This window comes from Lynx rufus, unplaced genomic scaffold (assembly GCF_022079265.1).
Source record: "Lynx rufus isolate CCGP_SWC_20201006 ecotype Redwood Valley unplaced genomic scaffold, mLynRuf1.p SCAF_1, whole genome shotgun sequence".
NCBI lineage: Eukaryota > Metazoa > Chordata > Mammalia > Carnivora > Felidae > Lynx > Lynx rufus.
The window spans coordinates 191,466,726-191,483,117 of NW_025814823.1; the positions used below are offsets into that span (position 1 = coordinate 191,466,726).

The window sequence follows — 16,392 nt, forward strand, 5'->3', positions numbered from 1 at the left end:
GGCCGGGAAGTGATGGAAAATGAGAAGATAATGTTTAAAGAGCACAAACATTCAGCTATAAGAAAAATAAGTTATAGAGATCTGTGTACAGCATAATTATTAACAAAACTGTGTCCTATACGTGAAAGTTAAGAGAGTAAATCTTAAATGTTTACACCACATACCATACACAAATGATAATTATGCGAGTGTAGTTAAGGTATTAAGTAACCTTGTTGTAGTAATCATTTCACAGTATTTATAGGAAATAATTACATTGTGTACCTCAAATTTAACATATATTCTATGTCAGTACTATCGTCATAAAGTTGAAAAATGTTTTATTTTAAGGTCATGGCAGATTTACATATACACGTATAAGAACTAATAGAGATCCCACATACCCTTTACTCAATTTTCCCTAAAAGTAACAGTTTACAAGAGTATATTTCAAAATAGAAGACTTACATTAATAAAATACACCAATATTATTCAGGTATCTCCTATTTTACAGGCATGTGCAGATATATGGAGCTCCATAGAGCTTTATCACATGTATCGAATCATGTGAATACCACCTGAATCAGTACAGAACATCCTTCATGTTATATTTTCATAGTCCGATACAACCTCCTCCCACTCCCACCCACCACCACATCTGACTCCTGGCAACCACACATCTGACCTCCATGTCTGTGGTTTTGTTACATAAAGTATATTATGTAAATGGTAGCCTAAAGCATGTGGCCATTTGAGATTTTTTTTTACTTAGTCTAATTTCCTGGAGATATATCAAAGTTGGGTTTTTTGTTTGTTTTTCAATTGTTGAGTAGTATTCCAAAAATATAGATGTACCACAGTTTATTTAACAATTCACCTGCTTTAAAAAGAATTAACGTTTTATTTTTTGAGAGAGAGGGACATAGCATGGGTAGGGGAGGGGCAGAGAGAGAGGGAGACACAGAACCCGAAGCAGGATCCAGTCTTTGAGCTGTCAGCACAGAGCCAAAGGTGGGGCTCAAACTCATGAACTGCGAGATCATGACCTGAGCCAAAGTCAGATGCTTAACCTACTGAGCCATCCAGGCACCCACCTGCTTTTTTGTTTGTTTGTTTTTTTTTATTATTAAGGATAATGATTTATTGGTCATCATATTATTATTCTGAAAACAGGTGAAGAAAGGGAAGAATCAAACTCTTGAACAAACTTCATAATCTGAACAGACACTATTTCAGGATAACCAAATAGTTCTTGTGGGAAAACACTTTCTTTTTTTTTTTTTTGTTTTTAATGTGTAAGGGAGGGAGGGAGGGGGAGAGAGAGAGAGAGAAAGAGAGAGAGAGGGAGGGAGGGAGAGAGGGGAAGAAGGAGAGAGAGAGACAATCTTAAGCAGTCTCCACGCTCAGCACTAAGCTCAATGTGGGGCTTGATCCCATGACCCTGGGATCATGACCTGAGTTGAAATCAAGAATCTGACGCTCAACCAACTGAGCCATTTAGGCACCCCAACCATTCAGCTGTTGAAGAACATCTAGGTTGCTTTCATTTGGGGCCATTATGAATAAAGCTTCTATGAACATGTGTGTTCAGGCTTTTTGTGTCAACACCTTACTTGGCCCCTCACACCTTACACTGGCCTGCATCCCTTCACAGAAACCCTGGGAGTGGGTTGAGCGCTCTCACTACAGGTCACCGTATGGAGACACAGCACATCCCTCCCAGCCCCAAGTAGCAGTGTCTTCTTTACTCTTCCCTATTTACTGGATTTAGGACAGAATAGTATGAGAGGTGAATACACAGGAGCTTAAGTGATCATAAGCACTATGCAAAGGCTACTTCGGAGAACATATTTCCAGCACCTACTACTATAGTGACTGGAGCCAGTTAAGCACTCAGTGGATGTCTGTGAATGAGGGAAGGCACATTTGAGAATGTGCTTCCTCAACAGACAAACTGGAAATTTCTTAATTTAATAATTGATGAATGTTAAATTCTTAGGGGTAAGAATAAATGATTCTGTAAAAGAGAGAAGAATGGAAGGAAGTGTTAGGAAAGTTTTTTAAAGAAGGAAACTTTGGAATGGACAGCAGTGTGGAGCTGACCTATGGTTTTGTCCTAGCTACTCCCTCCCTCTGTCTATATCTCACAATCTATGCATACATGTTCCCTGTAAGCCCACAATGAGTCAGTCACCCTCCATGCTAATGTGGTAAGGAAACAAAAAATTGTTATTTACCACAGCTTCTTAACAAAGCTTTCTCTAATACTGGAATTAAGTTGAATTGCTGTAAATCAACTTTCTGAATGATTGATTTTCTGATCCATTAGCTAAATAATTAAGGACACTTTCCATCCCCCCAGAAAGTTTTGATCTTATGAGGCATCTCCAATGGCCAGTTAGCTATGAACTCATCAGGGTCACTGAGAAGAATGTCTGTTTCTCAAATGTTTCAAATTTCCAACTTTCAGCTGATCTCAACCTCTCAATGGTCTGCTAAGTAATTGGTTCCGTTTTCCCTTAAATACAATTGACTTTGTATTTGTCAGCTTACGCTGCCTCTCACAGTGAAACAACTTGGATGAAATATCATAAACCCATTTTAAGGTGACTCTTCTTCATTAGTTTTTACAGAATCAATCATTTAGTGAAATAACTAGAGCCAACAATTCTCATCTAAGAGCAAATTATTTCTTCTCCAACTTCACAAATATGAGTATCTACCAGTGACTCTAAACATACCCAGAGTGAAGAATCAACAATTTGTTGTCATTTTGTGTGTGTGTGTGTGTGTGTGTGTGTGTGAACTGGCCGCTGATTAATAGTTTGGTAAAATATAATGAACATGAATTATTAGGAAAAGGAAAATTAAGAAATAAGACAAAGGTCCATAAAACCTAGGTCTCAATACTTCACCATATTAAATGAACTAAAAAGCCCTCTGTAAAATTGGTCTGGAAGTTTCTAAGCACTTACTCTCAATTTCTGCCCTTATCTCATCCGGGATGAGTAACAATCAGCGCAGCCTGGTGCCAGTCTGCAGACCATACTCGGTGTGGCACTGGTCTATCTGACCCCATCTCACACCTAATTACATATTGGCTTTTTCTCATTCTCTAAGACTTCATGCATTTGCATGTATCTCTAGGTCAAAGACAATGTTTTCTATTTTGTTAGAATCTCCCAAAGCATCAGCCTGATAGAGCTTAATAAATTTTTATCGATCAACAGAAGACAGCTTATTCTACTCTTTTGATTCCCTCCTCTGCTTTTCTCCCCTATTATATTCTCTTTGAATATAATTCATTTTAAATCCTTTTTGGAAGGAGGCACATGTTGCAAACTGGTGGCCTGCAGGCTAGATATGGACAATAATTGAGTTTGTTTGTCCCACAGAATCTATTAAAAGTCAGCCTTTAACTTATCAAAAAGGCATTGGCAACTCCGGGCCCAAGTTCATATGCAGCCACAGAATGGCGCCGTGTGGGGCTGCACCTTCCAGAATGCGTGAGCTTCTCAAGTTCCCCACGACCTTACTTGGTTCATCCAGTTATTAAAGTTACCTGCGTGGAACCTTTAGCCTTTTGAAATCGCAACACCCCACATTAATAAAATTGAGGTCAATGAACCTTACAGAACACAAATAAAGAACAAACAAAAGAGCCCCCAATACACTATTACAGAAGCTTGTGTCTCTAACAGTGCATAGGACCAAAGCATTTTGTTACCCCATTCAAAGCTCACAAGACCACACGAGAGGAGGAGATAAGGTAATTGTTTCCATTCATCAGCAAGAAAGCTGAGGCTCAAAGGATAAGTAACTTTTTTCAGACTTCACAGCAAGCAGGCTAAAAAGCCTGTGGACTCAGAGCCAGTGTCTCTAGGCCGCACTACACTGCACACTCATGAACTAGTCGCAGTGGTTTTCTTTCCTAAGCATTTTCCATACACATGGCCATAAAACTTTTTTTTTTCTCTCTAATGTACACAAATCTGTTTTCACAAGTATCCATTCAACGTTCACAGCAGATCTGTGATAGCAATTTGGGGGGGTTTTGTTTGTTTATTTATTTTTTGTTTTTGTTTTTGTTTTTGTTTTTGTTTTTTAGCTTCATACTAATCAGATTCTTTTTTACAACAATTCTCATCCACTATTTTATGCTATACTGTTCTCCAGTGCACTAACCAAATCTGATCCTTTATTTCCAAATCAAAGATGCTCCACTGGAATGGTTCCAGGAATGGGTGATGTCCTCAAAGAGGCTTTACATTTTCTTTTTTTTTTTTTTTTTTTTTTTTGTTGAAAACTCTTCTAGGCTGTCATTCGGAATGCCTTTGGCCCAAAAGAAACGTCACCTTCCTGACAGACCAAACCTCAGCATCTCACTCAAAAACTTAGGAAATCACTGATCAGAAATTCTTCCATAAGCCTGTTATCACAGCAAAAGAAGCAACTCCAAATTCCCATTAATAACCCTCCAGAGTAGATTGTAGGACACTAATACTTTGGGATCGTAACACATGGACCATCAAACCATAGTTGAGCTCCAGCCTAAATAAGGTCTCTTGACTCTCTATAGTCTTGGTGAGGGGGTGAGGGCCGGGGGGGGGGGGGGTCACTTTAGCATGTGGAAAAACATGGCTATGCACATCTTATTAGAAAAGTGTGCAGCTCTACAGGGTAACCACCATCTCTATGTGGCTGTTTAAATTTAAATTAATATTAGATAAGGTTAAAAATATAGTTCCTAGCCACATCTCAAATACTCAGTAGTGATAAGGGGCAATGTCACATGCAGTCTGGCCTTGGCCTGATCCAAGGGGAGCTGGAACCACAGGGCCCAGCCTCATGTGGGTACACACAGCGGGGCAGTTGTGAGCCTAAACTGCTGACATGCCTGGGAGATGGATGCCTCATCCAGTGGAGAACCTAGGTTCTAGGACTCTCTACTACAGAAGGCTACAGGTTGTATTCTTTCACCAAATAAAACCGACAAAAACATAGCATCGCAAAGAAAATAATGAGCACGTAAAATCATTCCTCTTGTTCTCCATGAACATTTCCTTCTACTAGTGGGAACTTTACCGGTTCCCAACTTCCCCACCTGACTGTAATCTCCCGGAGGGCAGGAGCTGCTCTTTTGTACCATGTATCTCCGGCATCTGGCACGTGTTAGGTGCTCACTAAATATTTACAGAATGAATACTGAATTTAACAATTATCTTTATTTTTTTTTAATTTTTTTTAATGTTTATTTATTTATTTAGAGATAGAGAGAGACAGAGCATGAATGGGGGAGGGGCAGAGAGAGAGGGAGACACAGAATCGGAAGCAGGCTCCAGGCTCTGAGCCATCAGCCCAGAGCCCGATGAGGGGCTCAAACTCACGAACCGTGAGGTCGTGACCTGAGCTGAAGTCGGACGCTCAACCGACTGAGCCACCCAGGCGCCCCTTAACAACTATCTTTAAAAGCGTTACAATTAAGGTGAGCACAGATCCTGTTTTGCCACTTCCATTCTAGTTTATGCCAGTTGCTCTACTGTAGTTATTAACAGAATTCCCCCTTCTTTTCAAAAGAGCTGTAGTTCGTTTTACACATTTTGTGGTCCTTCTAGTTTAAAGGACCGCTAGTCAAGGTGCCAGGACAACCATGAGAAGAGGCTGAGTGACTTCAGTAGCTACTTCTCTTAACTTTCTCAGTGTGCCCATACATCAGACATTTTTCAGTGCAGGTTCTCCCTTTAGAGATAAAATGTTTACATTTTACCAAAAAAATGGTTTTGTTTTAAAATTGGCTCATAAGTGCATTCATTGTATTTCTGGTTATAACCTTTTTTTTTTGGTATTGGGAGGGGGAGCCCTCAAAATGAATATACACTTAGCAACATACACTGATAATCAAGTTGTATGGGTAAAACGATCCATTGGTATCATTAACTTCAGGTGGTGCCAAAGTTAACTACTGGAGGCTAAGAACTCACTAGAGCAGAAATGACTGTCCTTGCACTAAACCCAAAGGAGTAATACAACAAACTAAATGAGGTTTGCCTGCAGTGTATAATAGGACACACACTGATCTTGTCTGATTTCCCAGTACATCGTGGGGAAGAAAATATTACTCATATTTTAATCAATTAGTGATCTGCAAATTCCTGGGTAGGGGCGGAGAGCATAGGAAGGACATACTTTAAAGATAATATCAGTCAGCATTTGCTCCTTTATAATCATTTTCTAAAATGAACTTTCTTCCAAGAAGGGGGTTGGGTGTATTATCGTGTCAACAAGCATGTCTTTTTTTTTTTTCCACAAGAGAGAAACATTTCACACCATGTTTCTGCCTTATGCACCAAATTGTGTGTTTACTTCAAGACACATTTGATGAGAAGGTGAGATAGAATAGACTGATTTAATGAAAACCTCTCTCTTCCTCTCCAGATTTCCTAATTTCCCTAATAGAAGAAATAGAGGAGAGACCATTGAACTCTCCGATTTATGAAGCATTCAGGAAAATAAAATACCTCACACAAAACAGTATCTAATTTATAATCATGTTATCTGAAGAACCTCTAGCTTTCTAATGAACTTTTACATAATAAATTCATGGTCATCAAAATCCTTAAGACTGAATTATTTAATTACATTGGTTTCCAGCAGAGGACAGACTGTTGCACTTTAACCTAAATTATCTGTAGAGGAGAGAAGAGTTGTTTCTTTCATTAAGAAGTAAAGTTAATTCATAATCAATAGAAGAAATCTTTGACAAAGCTCTGAGCTACATTTGTGCTCAGCAATTACATATTTACACATGGCTGTATTTCTCTAGTCCCATTTCCTTACTTCCCTATTGGCAAGTAGCTTATAAAGATAACAAGCCAAAGAGTCAAATACATTTTAAGATATGGATAACCATGTTCTCTTGCTTGCTCATTTTTGTTTTTGTTGTGTTTTTTTTTTTTGATCTGATATAAGTCATCCAAGAGTTACATGGTACAACATGATTGATCTTCTGCCAGAGAATAAAAGCTGTGAACCAAGTGACATTATCAAGCCCAGGTCAACTAGGCCATATGCACAGTCATCCCAATTTGATTTGCAGTAGTGGCCCCATGTTCTTTTTCCAAACTGTATGCTTCAGTCACTGCCAGTGATAGTTTCTCCATGTCATTCAATGTTTTCTCTATGTAAAACCTACCAGAGAGGGCTAGGGAGGGGAAAGGCTATGTGTTGTCAAGGTAGAGACTTTGGTTTATAAACAGTTCTCGCTGCTATTATAGAAAAATCTAATCAGATCCATAAATCTCCATTATCAGATATGAGTTATCCACTGGTAAAATATACCCACCTGTTCTTATATCAGAACTCTCGTGGAAGTGAGAGAAAGATCAAGTATAGGTGGTGACCGAAGGGACCAGACTATGATAACCCCACCTGGTTCGTCCATCTTTTGGCTTTGTTCCTCTCCAAAAGGCATTATACTCAGATCCCACGTGGTAGCACTATGGCTTCCAGAAGCGCTATAATAACATTTGCCCAGGTCTAAACCCAGCAGAGATGTAGGAGTTAAAGTAATCTAGCAACAGTCTACAAATGGTCACTGATTGACCATATTCTCATCTATGAGCCAATCACTGAAGCAAATAGAATCAAATCTGTGATTGTGGCAGCCAGACCTGAGTGCCATGTTCATATTAACCTCATGAACCAAAAGCACAGATAGGATGTTTTTATAAAGCAAAATCAAGTATTAGTACAAAAATTGGTAACTGACACTGGAGACACTCTATAAATGTATCACACTTCAGATCTGAGGAAAGTTTTCTTACGCCTAAATCACTGTTTTTCTTACCCCTAAATCACATGTTCGGTCATCTTTTTTTTTTTTTTTTTTTTGATAATACCAAATATCAGAAATTATTACTGAAAATCCCCCCCCCCACGAATTAATATATCAGTCTTTTAGATTAAATGAAGATGCTCATTGATAGGGACACTTAAACTATGACTGTTTTTTTGAAAGAATTTATATTAGGTCAGATTCTTCAAGAGAAGTTGTAGATGTAAGAATAGAAGTAGTCCTAATCACTTGGAAGATCCTTGAAAGCACTCCTTTGAATCCTGGAACTCAACAAGATTTCTATTCAATGGACACTCGACTCTGCACATGCTTAGGACTAAAAAGTATCCAGTGCTAGGATTGCCAAATAATACAGGAGGCTGTTAAGCTGGAATTTCAAATAACTAATGACTATGGTTTTGTATAAAGATGATCCAAATATTCCATGGGCCATAGCTATTCTAATATATATGTAGATATATGTTGTACCTTTGAAATTCTAACATAATTGAGTGGCCTGAATTGTATTTGCTAAATTTGGCTTACCTATCTGCTATCCATAAGTACCATTCCCTTTTTGGAATATTCTGACAATTTAAAAGTTCTTCCTTATGCCAAGGCTTAAAATTCCAGAAAGTACTTCTAGCTATCAAAATGAATTCTCTTCAAATATTGTCCTCATTAAGTGTTACAACAGTATTATTATTATTTTCAAGCTGTGTAGCACAGTGCAAAGTTGTAATGATACCCCCATGGAGGAGGTGGGGTGGGACACTACTGGGTTGGGCTCATGCCTCCCATCTATGATTCTGCTTTAATCTAGGATATTAATTTAAGCTCCCGGTTTAGAATTTAAATTTAAAAATTATTATAAAAATGTGGGTTAAGAGAATGAAAATACAAGCCACAGTCTCAGAGAAAATATTTGCACAACACCTGCTTCATAAAATAGTGGACTCCAACATACACAAATAACTCTTAAAACTCAACAAGAAAACAGACGAGCCAGGGCACCTGGGTGGCTCTGTCGGTTAAGCATCCAACTTTGGCTCAGGTCATGATCTCGTGGTTTGTGAGTTCAAGCCCCATGTTGGGCTCTGTGCTGACAAGTTAGAGCCCAGAGCCTGCTTCAGATTCTGTGTCTCCCTCTCTCTCTACTCCTCCCCTGCTCACACTCTGTCTCTCTCTCTCTCTCAAAAATAAATAAACATTAAAAAAAATCTTGGAATAAAAAGAAAACAGACAAGTCAATTATATTAATATTGTATTACATATTTTAAAGTTGCTAAGATAGTAGATGTTGAAAGTTCTCATCACAAGAAAGATTTTTCTAACTATGTGAGGTAGCATGTGTTAACTAGACTTACTGTGATCATTTCATGACATATACAAATATTGAATCACTGTGTCATACACACCTAAAACTAATATGTTATATGTGAAGTACATATATGAATTTGTTTACAAATACACAAATTTGCAAGTATGTATATGTAATATTTATATCATATATAATAAGACATACATGTATCAATATGACATATTTCATATGGAAAGTAAATGAATATAATATTTATATGTAATATAAATAATAGTACTATATGTATAAAAGGAAAATGGACAAACCAATTAAAAACTGGGCAAAAAACATGTACATCCAGCTCACTAAAGAAGACGTGCAAATAGTAAATAATCATTTGAAAAGACACTCAGCATCATATGTCATTAGAGAACTGCAAACTGAAACAGCAATGAGATGCCATGGAACATTTATTAGAATGGCTAAAATCCAAAACATCGAGAATACCAAATGCTAGCAAGGATATGGGGCAATAGGAAGTCTCACACATTGCTGTCAGGAATGCAAAATGGCACAGTCACTTTGGAAAACAGTTTTACAATTTTTTGCCAATATTTCTGGTCGAACAAACACACTTGCCTTTGGAAACTTAAGCAACTACTTCTAAACTCCTTTGAATCAGGGTAATGTGTTATTCTCTGACTGAACCAAAACACAGCCACATGTTCCTTTTAGGTGCACATAAATGTTGACACTCTAAAATTATTGTTTCCAATTTCCATTCCTCTCAATTTCTTGCATCTATCAATGCTCTGACTCGATTTAAGTTGAATAAATTATCTGAAGCACCTGTAAACACTTTCTAAACCTTCTTTTTCCCTTCACTAGTACTAAATGCTGTAGCTTTTTAATGTTTGTCTCTTGAACACACCCTTGCTCATCAACAGTGGCACCTGAAGTAAGTGGAAATCCATACACAGAATAACTGACTGTCAAGTTATGGTTGGAGCATTCCCATTATGCTGTTTAATTACTGGAAGTTATAGGAGCTTTCAAATGTAACATTTATTACTCTGTTTTATGATACTTTATTACAAAGGCATTGCACAAATAATTGCCCTTCTCTGAATAAAATTTGGAGAGCAAATCTTAGCATTTTACATAGACAATGGATATAGCCTATAGTCATTTTTCCTATGGGCTATTTTTATATTTGGCCACAAATTTTTCCATGCTTCCATTAGGATAGGCAAAATAAATTGTAATTGATCAAGCTTTCTCTGGTTTCCTGTTGTCAGGAGGATATTCCTATGATCCTCCAAAGAGGGAAAACAATGCATCAAAGAAGTCCTTTCAGGCAATCCCATACCAGTTCTTCATCTCCAGCTATGATACATCAGAGATGAGTTAAAAGACCTTTATTTTGTGTAAAGAGACAATTCCTGTATCTTTGTCTTTATATTTTTCTGATGGGATAAATGGTCCTTTTAATAGGAGAGAAAACACTGGGGATCTAGGGAAATGTACAGGAAGAGCCCCAGACAATATTACTCAATAAATATACATGGAGTGAAGTGCGAATAAAGGCAATACAAAGTCCCAGAACTGCCTAAAATAAAACGTGGCATATTTATTATAGGAGATCCTAATAGGCATGCTAATATACTCAGAAGGAGCTACGATTCCATTAGGCTTTCAGAGTCTGCCAAATCATCCCAGGTTTGGAATATGTAGAGACCTAATGATACATGTTGTATATGTCAGTCACAACACAGCTTGTATAAATTAAAGAAACAGTTTGTTGCCATTCGTTTCTCAGAGAAGCAGAGTTACTAATGTTAAATCCTCAGATGGAATGTGAAAGACTCACCAGTATCAGATGGGTTGTTAAATAGTGACCTCGAAAGAAGTAGAACAAGAATCCATGGGTAAACACATAGAGATGGGTTTCTGCTTCAATTTTAGGCATCTGTCCAACAGTTGAAACTGAGGGTGAAATCGTTTTTAGAAACAGGTATTTGAGGTGCTTAAGCAGAGATATTTAAGATGCTAATGGGTTTCATTCATTGGATTGTTGTTTCATCTAAGACAGTTCTAATCTGTCGTTAGTGATTTTAAAAAATCATGAATACTTAAGTTAATGGTGGCAAAAGCTGAGGATTTTAAACGGAGGCTTACGGAGGTTTTAAAGAAAATTTCTGGGTACATTCTACTAACTTTAAATGTAGACTAATGTTGGCTCTCCTCTTGGTTTTCATTTTTCTTGGTAGAACTGTTTGAAATACTCACTCTTCTTATTAGCCAAGATTAGGGGACTTACTTTTTCTGTTGCCCAATCTTATGCTCTAATGGCTACTGGCATTGCCTCTGAGGGGCATTCCTAAAGCTACTAATAGTGCCTCTGAAGTTCATTACTGAAGCTATACCTTAAGCTGTCAAGAAAAGACAGGGATACCTCAGAAGCCCAACACAGGAGGTTGATGGTGATCTATGAGACCTGGAATGGGGAATAGGAGAACAGTCAAGTTCTAAAGCAATCCTTGCTTCCTCCTGATTGGCATGTCTGAATGGTACACAAGTCCTGCTCTCACCAAACAAACTTAAGCCAGTAATTTGGGTTACCGTGGTACTAACCTTCTTCTCAACTCTGTGAATCTACAGCTCTTGTACCTTTTCTCATGGATCTAGTTTCTAACTCTTAGTCCAAATTATCAAGATAATCTGAGAAGCTAATCCTGGGTTAGTAAATCTTCTAGTCCAATAAACTTTCCCAAGTTTACCTTGTATTCGATATTAATAATGGGTTCCCAGAACCGACCTTTCTTTTTTTTTTTTTTTTATTTATTTTTGGGACAGAGAGACACAGAGCATGAGCGGGGGAGGGGCAGAGAGAGAGGGAGACACAGAATCGGAAACAGGCTCCAGGCTCTGAGCCATCAGCCCAGAGCCCGACGCGGGGCTCGAACTCACGGACCGCGAGATCGTGACCTGGCTGAAGTCGGACGCTTAACCGACTGCGCCACCCAGGCGCCCCAGAACCGACCTTTCAACAAAGTATGGAAGAGAATTTCCATGGAAGTGGCCTCAGTTCTATCAATTATTGCTAAGTCTAACCATCAGCAACCACCTACTAGTTTCTTCTCAGATATCATGGTGGCTTCTTCTTCTCGTTGTGTTCCAAACCAAATTCATTACCCTTCCTTTCTATCATTTTTCCTGTATCTTTCCTACTGAAACAACCCCTCTTCCAAGCTACTTATTTCCTTGTCTATCCTCAGTCATTTCCACTCAAAACTTCAAATTCAGCTTGACTTCTGTTTTTCTCAGGACAGATTGTACACAGCTGATTACTTTTATGCAATGTACATGCATAAGCTGATATTTATACTTTAAGAAATATTTATATATCCAAATACCTTGTATGAGTATTACGAGTATTGATAATACAGGTGATAATAAGTAACTGTGCTGGGCTTACATAACTATTTATTTGACCACTAAACATTTACTAAGCACATACTACAAGCCCATCACTATGCAAAGTACTGGAGATAAAACAAGTGAATGTTGCTGCTTATATCCTGATTGCAGTACTTGTATTTGAAATCATTTCAAATAAGTGTCCTAAATGCCTAACAGCTTACCATTTATTTTCCTTATCAAAGTAGAAATCATTCAACTGGGTAAATCAGGTAGTATGAGTGTTACTTTTCCACAAAACTTAGGCAAACTCTTGAGTAAACAGATGAGAGAGTCTCTCCTAGCTTTCTACTTTTCTTATATCATCTATCAGAATGGCTACAATTAACAACACAAGAAACAACAGGTGTTGGCAAGATGCAGAGAAAGGGGAACCCTCTTGCACTGCTGGTGGGAATGTAAACTCATGCAGCCAATCTGGAGTATGGAGGTTCCTCAAAAAACTAAAAATGAGAACTACCCTATGATCCAGCAACTGTACTATTAGATATTTACCCAAAGGACACAAAAATACAGATTCAAAGGGGTACATGATCCCCAATGTACAGCATTATGAACAATAGCCAAACTATGGAGAGAGCCCAAATGTCCACAGACTAATGAATGGATAAAGAAGATGTGGTATATATAAACAATGGAATATGACTAAGCTATCAGAAAAATTAAATCTTGCCATTTGCAATGATGTAGATGGATCTAGGATGTATTCTGCTTAGTGAAATAAGTCAATCAGACAAAGACAACTATCATATGATTTCACTCATGTGGACTTTAAGAAACAAAACAGGTTAACATATAGGAAGGAGAGGGAAAAGAGAAGAAAGGGAAACAAACCACAAGAGACTCTTAACAACAGAGAACAAATGAAGGGTTGATGAAGGGAGGTGGGTGGCAGATGGGTTACATGGGCGATGGGTATTACGGAGAACACTTGTTATGATGAGCACTGGGTGCTGTATGTAAGTGATGAATCACTGAATTCTACTCCTGAAACCAATGTTGCACCATATGTTAACTACCTGAAATATAAATAATCAAAAATAAAAATCAATTAAAAGACTGAGGTAAACTCTTTTGAGTAAAAAGATTAGAGAGTCTCTCCTGGCTTTCCAGTTTTCTTTTATCATTTGTGCTCTTCTCCCTGTTTTTGTGTCTCAATTGAAAATTATCTTCTGTCAGTTATAGTAAATACTGATTCTCAATCTCTTTATTTCAGTAGAAATTTAAATGACACCACTGAAAAAATCAAAACTCAAATTGTAGTTTTGAAACTATAGGAAAATTTGGCATCCATTCTCTTAACAAACTGTTGGTTTCTGGTCTAGCAATAGCAGCAAGCACATAGAATGCTGAGTAAGAGGTCCTGAAGACAAAATTAAGAGAGACTCAAAATGTCATTTCATGGCACCGTATATTCTAGTTTAGATTTTCAAAGGGCAGTGTGCATTCTTTAGTATTTACTGGGATATATGATTGTAATTCTAATGATAATAAAAGTAATAGTCTTTTCGGCAGATTGTGCTAATAAGAGTTTTTCTGTCATCTCATATGTTTAGAAAATACCCTATTAATCTTCACAGTGTGACATTTTTATGTGTGGTAATTAATATTTAAGGCAGATTGATAGCTAGATTGCTTACCACTGAGGAATATTTTCAGTCAAGAGAGAGTTATTTTACTAAAGTTGAACTTCACTAAAGTTGAACAAGCTCTGAACTGTGAAACACCAAGGTAAAAAAAAAAAAAAAAAAAAAAAGCAAACTGTCACCTTTGACATCTAGCTAGCACTGGATTTGTTTCTAATGGCTTTAAAAGGCTTTCATGGGAAGTTATCAATTAAGTGGTCAATGATTAAGATACTTTCACAGAAATGATAAAACAAAGAGGTTAAGTGACTTGCTCACTAAAAGTGAAAGAGCCTAACATAAAATTTAACTTATCCTTATATTCTTATTTTCTGCTTTAAATGATAACTCAAGAGATTTCTACCAAGAGGTGAAGTCGTGCAGATTTTTTGTTTTGTCTGGTTTTTGCTTGATAACAATCTTTTCCCCAAAGTGATTTCTGTGGTTAATTTGAGTTAGACTAGTTACAACAAGACCTACTGGTTCTTATAAAACTGCCATTTCACGAAATGAAAATGTAGCCAATTGGGACTAAAATATAATTTGGAAATAAATCTCATTGGAATGTAGTTGTTATTAATAATGATGATAAGGTCATGTTGGGACACTAAAAACCTATCTGTGCTTCTGATAGTTTGTATCCTTGTTTTTAGGCTCAAATACCTCCCTCTTTTGTCTGGGACACTATTCTTCATGTTTTGTCCACTTTAAAAGGTAATTGAAGAATAATGGTTTTGTCTCCAAGGTAGGTCACCATCAGAAAGTTAATCGTGACATAGAATGCCAAATTTTTAAGAGAACAGATCTGGGTCTGAGTGATGAAAATTGAACCTTGGCCCTACCATTTACTGGCTGTGTAATGTTGGACACATGTCTCTAACCTTCCTAAACCTCAGTGTTGCCATCTATACACTGGGGGTGAAAACTGTACATATATAGACTAAACAAACCAATGCAGATGAAACAGCACAGTGCCTATTTTATAGTAAGTGAGCAATCAACAAAAGAGAACTGTTATCATGTTAACACAAATTCATAACTCCTCTATGTTGACATTTGTTATAAAAACCCAGAATTGAAAGAAGATATGGATCATAATTGGATTCATTAATTTATGCACCAATTTTAATTTTCCCTTCATTGGATGCATACCTTATCACATATGTTGATTTATCTAAAAAGACATGCCCTGTTGTGATTACTGTTCCATTTGTGGCTGTCCTTGGACAGAAAGCAACTGTCACACAATCTACATCCTGCTGCTTTGTTGTCACGTTAGCCACAAGCCAGTCATGTCATTTAGGTTCCCCCTCTGCATTCAATCTGTCACCACATCCTGCTGTTCACTCTTCCATGGCATCACTAATGTCAGCCCCATGCTCTCCATTCTTGGAAACACAGCATTCCAGCCATTGTCTGCACAAACTAAATCCAACTTATTTCCCAGGATTCTACCTCACTGCATCAACTATTTCTTTAGAAAATCAACAGGTCCAAAGTCTTGTCCAATTTCTGAAATCCTGCACTATAAGCTTTCAATTCAAACCATGAGCAAACAAAAACCACGTACTGACTTCCCCCAATAGTCTAATTTTGGAATTCCGGGTATTGTTCTCCTATGTTAAACCAACACCAGGGTAACTGTGTTTGCTTATACAATACTATTGATCTCTCATAGAACTAGTTCTACATAGTCCCATCCTTCTCAGCACCCATGCAACAATCTCCACTGATCACCTAAGAAAATTCAACTTCTTCAGAGGCTATCTATCCAAATGGCCCTGAGTTTTCACAATCCTATATTGTGAATGCTATTACTTTCAGTCCAAAGAGTCAAAATTAGTTACTTCCCATAAACTTTATCAACTCTTCCTGCCTCATCTGATAAAACTTATGCATTCAAAGTAAGAAGAAACTGCCCATTGCCTACCACTTACTCCCTCTTTACATTCTTCCAAATAAATACAAGGACTAATTTCATAGTTTTAAACTGATAAGAACAGATACTACACGTGATCTTAGCCAAAAGGCCGAGAAGTGATTAATTTCATAGCTATAATAATTAGTTTATTATTTACATTGACAGCAATACATCTTTATAATAGTACATGGGAAGATTGGAGGTTGCTGGTGAAGGTTGACCAGGGAGGCATAACAGAATCTTCAAGACGGAA

General features: G+C 37.5%; 1 protein-coding gene and 1 pseudogene across 1 annotated transcript in view; both read right to left on the reverse strand.

Annotated features, from left to right (window-relative positions):
• Positions 1–16,392, reverse strand: part of SGCD (sarcoglycan delta) — a 576,378-nt gene that overhangs the window by 441,604 nt on the left and 118,382 nt on the right. The window lies entirely within an intron of this gene.
• LOC124523736 (uncharacterized) lies at positions 16,163–16,260 on the reverse strand (annotated as a pseudogene).